Source organism: Triticum aestivum, chromosome 5D (assembly GCF_018294505.1).
Source record: "Triticum aestivum cultivar Chinese Spring chromosome 5D, IWGSC CS RefSeq v2.1, whole genome shotgun sequence".
NCBI lineage: Eukaryota > Viridiplantae > Streptophyta > Magnoliopsida > Poales > Poaceae > Triticum > Triticum aestivum.
The window spans coordinates 48,137,190-48,144,821 of NC_057808.1; the positions used below are offsets into that span (position 1 = coordinate 48,137,190).

The window sequence follows — 7,632 nt, forward strand, 5'->3', positions numbered from 1 at the left end:
GGAGGGGTGCCCGTGGAGGGGTGGTTGAACAGGACCCCGTGGTGTGGAGGGCTGGATGAACAGTAGACGGTGGAGGGATGCCCGTGGAGGGGTGGTTGAACAGTAGCCGGTGGAGTAGCGCGCGGTGGAGGCTGGATGAACAGGAGCCCGTGGAGGCTGGAGGAGGTCGACGGTAGCCCGTGGAGGCTGGAGGAGGTCGACGGTGGAGATGAACAGTATCCCGTGGAGTCCCGTTTTGCGGTACGCCACACCCCTCCCGATGAACAGGACCCCCGTTTCGACCGTAGGAGGTCCGTTTCGTCCGTTTTGCGGTACGCCACACCCCTCTCGATCAACAGGACCCCCGTTTCGACCGTAGGAGGTCCGTTTCATCCGTTTTGCGGTATGCCAGACCCCTCCCGATGAATAGGATCCCGTTTCGAACGTGGCCGGTCGAACACAAGGCCATTTCCTCCGTTCTGCGGTACACCAGGCCTCGTTTCCATCGCCTGTTCCGTCCAAGCCCTCCCGATGAACATGACCACGCATTCCGTTCCGACCCAGCCGGTTGGCTCCCACACGTTCCGTTGCCTCCCAATGAACACGACGCATTCCGTTGCCTCCCCATGAACACGACGCATTCCGTTGCCTCCCCATGAACACGACGACGACGTTGTTTCTCCGTTCCGACCCAGCCATGTCAACGAGCCCTCGCCGTACGTATGCGCGAGTAGGCGTTCGAGACCCCGCCCGTATGTACACATACGTGGCCGTATTTTCTTTCTTGCACCCTGGCCGCTGTACGTACGTGTACATGCTACGTGCGCGCCTCTACTACGACACGTGCGCGCCTCTACATCCACCAGTATATATGTACGTACACGTTCGCGACCAGAATGACAACGCTACGTACGCTTTGACCAGGTGGGTCCCGATTGTCAGGCACTTCCTTGCGTGCGAAGACGTAGCTAGTGGGTCCCAGCAGTCAGGGGGGCGAATCGTTTTTTTTTTGCCCGGACGCACTTCCTTGCGTGCGAAGGTGTAGCTGGTGGGTCCCAGCAGTCAGGGGGGAAACGTTTTTTTCGCGAAATACGGTGGCCCGTCCGGTGGGTCCCCGCTGTCAGGTGGAGGAATAATTATTTTGTGCGTAATAAGGAGGCACTTCCTTGCTGCGGCCGCGGACCCAGCTGTCAGCGTCTCCACGCACAGTACTCTTCCGATGGAAGTCAGTCATTGACCACATTGACCACGCCGCGCCGAGAGCACCACGGCGGTGGACGACGGCGAGGCCTAGGAAGGGGACGACACAGAGGCAGGGAAGACTCGGCAGTTGTTTCCCACGCGGAGGGGAGTACGACTATACGAGGGTTTACTGGTTCGCCTGCCGTCGCCGGAGAATAACAGCAGGTGTGGGTGAGTAGAGGGATGGCTAGGCCAGCGATAGGAGTGCGATGGGGCGGTGAGGCCTGCGCGGCAGCACAGCCGGCCGCGGGGAGGAGGGAGCAAGCAGTCCCGCCGACGCTTGTTTGAGCGGCTGGAGCAGGAAGAGCAGAGATTGAAGAAGCACGACGGCCGTTGGATGGACATCCAACAGTCAGTGCTTGTGCGTCAACCTTTTCGTTAGGAAAGCCTCAAATCTGTGGAAAACAGCATACAACCCATCTGCCATTATTTCTAATAATTTACAGCCCATTTGCTAATCCTTAATGTTTTTTTGGAGCCCATATTCTTTTTGTTAGCATTACAACCCATATTGTGGCCACGGTTAAAAAATTATACGAAATTTTGCATATTTCGGTGCGGTCCGAACTGTTTTTAATCCCGAAATTTCGACTCACATTGAAACTGATTTTCAAATTAAATGTATATCAATATAAAATCCAACAAATTCTCCACGCATAAAAAATTGACGTAATTTAAAATCTTGAAATGAAAAAAAAGATATTTGAAACTAATTGCCGGTTTGATGTGTTTTAAAAATGTACAGCCCATTTCTCATTACCGATGGGCCATTTTCTCGGCCAGCCGGATGAAAGCTCTCCTCGTCTTGAAAGATTTGCAGCCCAACATGCCTGACAAAGCGACTTACTTGGCAAATCACAAAAAAACTGGGCTATGGCCGTGGACCCAGCTGCCAGCCTCTCCACGTACATTACTCTTCCGATGGAAGTCATTCCTTGACCACGTTGACCACACCGCGCGGAGAGCACCACGACGGTGGACGACGGCGAGACCTAGGAAGGAGACGACGCAGAGCCGGGGAAGACGTGGCAGTGGAAGCCCGCGCGGAGAGGAGTACGAGGGTTCACTGGTTCGGCTGCGGTGTGAGGCTGCCGTCGCCGCAGGTCCTGGCCAGCGGTGGGAATAGTAGGGGGCGGTGAGGCCTCTGCGGCAGCACAGCCGGCCACGGGAGGCAGGAGCATGCGGCACGACCGGCGCTGCTTTGGGCGGCTGGAGCAAGAAGACCAGAGGTTGAAGAAGCACTACGGCCATTAGATGGACATCGTACGGTCACTGGAGCTAGAATCATTCATATTGACTAAGTTGCAAAGCCCTTCGTCCCCGTCAACTTAGTAGGCCCACAAGTCAGCCTCCCACCAAGGTGGGTCCCAACTAGCCGGGGGAGTATTCATTTTTTTTGTGCGTAATAAGGAGGCACTTCCGGTGGGTCTGAGCTGACAGTGGGGGGAACATTTTTTTCGCGAAATACGGTGGCCCATCCAGTGGGTCCCAGCAGTCAGGGGGAAACGATTTTTTTCGCAAAATACTGGTGGCCCGTCCGGTGGGTCCCCGCTGTCAGGTGGACAAATAATTATTTTCCGCGTAATAAGGAGGCACTTCCTTGCGGCTGCCGTGGACCCAGCTGTCAGCCTCTCCACGTACAGTACTCTTCCGATGGAAGTCGGTCGTTGACCACATTGACCATGCCACCACGGCGGTGGACGACGGTGAGGCCTAGGAAGGGGACGACGCGGAGCCGGGCAAGACGCGGCAGTGGATGCCCACGCGGAGAGGAGTACGAGCGTTCACTGGTTCGGCTGCGGTGTGAGGCTGCCATTGCCACAGAATAACAGGGGGTGTAGGTGAGTGGAGGGATGGCCTGGCCAGTGGTGGGAGTAGTATGGGGGCGGTGAGGCCTCCGCGGTAGCACAACCGGCCACGGGAGGCAGGAGCAGGCGGCACGACCGGCGCTGCTTTGGGCGGCTGGAGCAAGAAGACCAGAGGTTGAAGAAGCACTATGGCCGTTGGATGGACATCATACGGTCACTGGAGTATTGACTAAGTTGACAAAGCCCTCCGTCCCTGTCAACTTAGTAGGCCCACAAGTCAGCCCAACAATATGGTGGGTCCCAGCTAGCAGGGGGTATTCATTTTTTTGGGCGTAATAAGGAGGCACTTCCTTGCGCGCGAAGATATAGCTGGTGGGTCCGACCTGTCAGCGGGGGGAACGTTTTTTTCGCGAAATACATAGGCCCTTCCTGTGGGTCCTAGTTGTCAGGTGGAGGAATCATTATTTTGCGCGTAATAAGGGGGCATTTCCTTGCGTGCGGCCGTGGACCCAGCTGTCAGCCTCTCCACGTACAGTCCACTTCCGATGGATGTCGTTCATTGACCACGTTGACCAGGCCGCGCCGAGAGCACCAGGGCAGTGGACGATGGCGAGGCCTAGGAAGGGAACGACACGGAGCCAGGGAGTACTCGGCAGTTGTTTCCCACACGGAGGAGTACGAGGGTTTAATGGTTCGTCTGTCGTCGCCGGAGAATAACAGCATGTGTGGGTGAGTAGAGGGATGGCTAGGCCAGCGATGGGAGTACGGTGGGGCCGCGAGGCCTGCGCGGCAGCATAGCCGGCCGCGGGAGGAGGGAGCAGGCAGTCCCGCCGGCATTTGTTTGAGCGCCTGGAGCATGAAGAGCAGAGATTGAAGAAGCACGACAGCCGTTGGATGGACATCCAACAGTCACTGCTCTCGTGTGTTGACTAAGTTGACAGGGCGTTGCGTGTGCGTCAACCTTTTTTTATGAAAGCATACGCGTCAACCTGTAGTAGGCGCACAAGTCAGCCTCAAATCCGTGGAAAACAGCATACAACACATCTGCCATTATTTCTAATAATGTACAGCCCATTTGCTAATTCTTAAGAATTTTTTTGGAGCCCATCTTCTTTTTGTTAGCATTATACCCCATATTGTGGCCACGGTAAAAAAGTATACGAAATTTTGCATATTTCGGTGCGGTCAACTATTTTTAATCCAGAAATATCGATTCACATTCAAACTATTTTGAAAAATAATTTATATAAATATAAAATCCAAATAATTGTCCACGCATAAAAATCAATGGAATTTAAGATCTTGTAATGAAAAAATTGAAACTAATTCCCGGTTTGATGTGTTTTAAAAATGTACAGCCCATTTCTGGGCAAACCGAATGAAACTCTCCTCGTCTTGAAAGATTTGCAGCCCAGCAGGGCCGATAAAGCAAGTAGGCCTTGTTTGGGTATTTCTTAAAAAAAATAGAACTGGGCTAGCCATTTTCAGCAAGAAAAAAACACAACTGGGCTCATGATGTAGTAAACATAAATAAAACCCTGGCTAGACGGGCCACAGCCCCCGCACAACCCCGTTGTTACCCTGATCCGTCACTAAAACTAGTATAAATAACAACTGCTTGTTCCTCAAAAAAAACTGTGCGACTTGCTGGGTCCCTGGTGTCAGCTGCTCGTAGTGTAATTCTCTCATTTATTGACTACGTTGACAATGGCGTGAGCCCCAGATGTCCAACCATTAGGAGGAACCATATTTTTGGGCTTGTACTATAGAGGCACTTGCTTGCGTACTGCCATGACGCTGGTGGGTCCCTACTGTCATCCTCTCCACGTACAGTCATCTCCTTGTTCCTCTTGGTTGTTGACGACGTTGACAACGCAAGAGGGTGGCGCACCGCGCACGGCGAGCGAACCAAGGCCGCAAGGCGGAGGACGACGCCGAGGCCTCGGACGGAACGAACAGGAGCTGTTGAAGATGCGCCGGTCCAGTCGTAGGCGGAGGGGAGTATGAGGGTTGACTGGTTCGGGCGCGGGTGCGTGTTGGGGCTGACGTCGCCGGAGAATAACAGGACGTGTGGGGGAATAGAGGGAGGGACTGGCCAATGTTTAAGGGTACGTACGGTAGGGCGGCGGAGGCGCTGCCAGCCATGGGAGGCAGGAGCAGGCGGAGCCGACGGGGTGGTTTGGTTTGGGCGGCTGGAGGAAGAAGAAGACAAGAGATAGAAGATACACGACAGATGTTGGATGTCAATCCAACGGCTGGTAGGCAGAATTGTTTGTTGACTGGCTAGTAAGTCCACATCACCTTGGATGGGCTATTTCCTCGCGGGTCCCAAATATCAGAATCCAAATCTGTCATGGTCATGCAGCCTTTCCTATGAAAATTTACAGCCCATTTGATGTGCTAGTTCGAAATAAGTTTGTGGGTGCTGGTGGGGGCTAATCACTTGGCTTCTGTAATGCATAGTGAGCTCAAGCAGTCGGTGAGAGTGATGTTATTTCCCTTCGTTGGGATTTGTTACAATATTTCACTCTAAATTAAACGAATGGCAAGCCATTTGCCTTGTTTCAAAGAAAATATGACAGTCACAGCCGAGTTGAAAAGGGCAGGAACATCTAACTCCAGCTTACAAACTGTACAAAAGCACGAGGGTTAATTGTTCATCAGGTTTACAAAAAAAACCAGATTTAAAAGGGCAACAACATCTAACTCCAGCACTGTTTTCAGCAGTCACAGTCAAATGGATCGGTCAGGTCCATAGAATGAACATCCTGGGTCGTAAAATTTACTGGATTATGACCACAATATGTTGTAAATAGAAGCCCGGCACGTTCAGAAGCTCTTTTGCCCACCTGAATCTCCTTTTTTTGCTCTTCGACATACCCATCCATCAAAACCATGCTGCTGATAAACTTAAGCCTGATGGACAATAGTAACCTCGCATTCAGCAGGAAGAATGTGACAAATCTTGTGTTTGCACGGTTGGCTACATATCGTTCTAGCGTTATTGTCTCAATCGAACCTCATGAGAAGTGAGAAAATCCCTATGCTTACGAATCCACCGATTGGTTATAACTTTCTTACCCCGTCTTGTTGCCTAAATAGACATGAAGATTGAAAACAGTTAAGGTCTAAAAGAAGAGTGTCGAAAGAGCAACAGCTGAATGGTTAATTCTAGTACACTATATGCGGGCTTCCAATGTGCGTGAAATTATCACCTTTATATACAACTTCTCCAGACATGGAAAGCATTGCAGCAAGCCAATAATCTTGTTCAGATCAAAACTATTCATTTGGATATATAAGATCTTGACAGAATCCAGCACCATTGATAGGCCATCCATGGAGAAACTCTTCATTGAGCATAGAACATAATATTAGTACAAAATGTGTACTCCAAGATCATATATAAATTGTGCGCAGAAATTTAAAGTGCAGCTTATGGTTACAAATGTAGATGATAATATAAAGTACCCGAAGAACTGTGGAGCCAAACACCATATTGAAATGAGCACAGAGATCATGTATTACACCCAAGGTCTCCAGTTTAGGCGCAGAGAGGATGGTTATTTGCAACAGTGAATAACTAGAATCAAGGGTCAACCTTTGAAGTGAAGGGGCATCTTGGATGATGAGCTGCCTTCCGTCAAAAGAAATTCCAATTCTTACAAGGTTAGGCAACTTTATTTGGAGACAACCGATTCTAACTGTGAAAACAAGCACCAAGCACTCCAGCGCAGGGCAACTGGAGTGGATGATGCTGTGCAATGAGGCCTCCAATATACGAACCCGCACAAGTGAAAGTTTCTTGAGAAATGGGAGTCGAAGGTTTAGTACCAGATTGTCTGGTAGGTAGCACAGCGCAAAGGTGGCGGTGTGGAGAGAGGACGAAAACCGTGAGATGGACATCGGTGCTGAGGGCACAAGTTCATGGCGTTCGGTATGTGGTATGTGATTTCCAGGGGAATAGTAGAACTCAAGCAGCTGTAGTTCTGTGAATTCAAGGGATTTCAGCCAGGCGTCCACCGTGCAGGGCATGGTATGCTTGCTCAGGTAGCATGACGGGATGCAGAGGCTTTGAACGGAGCCCTGGTGGGAGGAGATGATGGCTCTGGGGATTTCAAAATCATTGAAGAGAGATAGCTGACGACAGTCGAGATTAAGGGGCACGGCGTGCCATAGAGGGCGCCACCGAATTGAGAGGACTTGGGTCCTGCAGCAGTCCTTGGTGGGGAGAAGCGAGATGATCTCCCCAAGGACGGCATCCGGGAGATCGCTGATGCGGTCCACCCGAGATTCTACGGGTACCTGGGATCCGGTGGGGGCCGGGTCGCCGCTTCTCCTCGCGCTACCGGGTGCGGGATCTACAACAGGCGTCGCCGCTGGTGGGAGCCTCATCTTCTTGGCGCTGGGGTCAGCCGACTCCATTTTACTCGAGGGTGTCGCATCGCGCTCACGGATTTGAGCAGAGTAACGAATGACGAGCCTAGTTGTAGTGCGAGCGAAGAAGAAGGGGAGCTGGGGGTTTTCTGTAGGAGTGAGGAAGAAGGGGAGCTGGGGTTTTCTGTAGGAGTGAGGTGAGGAATTTGGGGGTATGAGTGGAGCG

At 51.8% G+C, this 7,632-nt stretch overlaps 1 pseudogene; it reads left to right on the forward strand.

The window, feature by feature from the left end:
• LOC123120223 (uncharacterized) overlaps nt 1–7,632 on the forward strand; it is a 37,156-nt pseudogene that overhangs the window by 1,082 nt on the left and 28,442 nt on the right.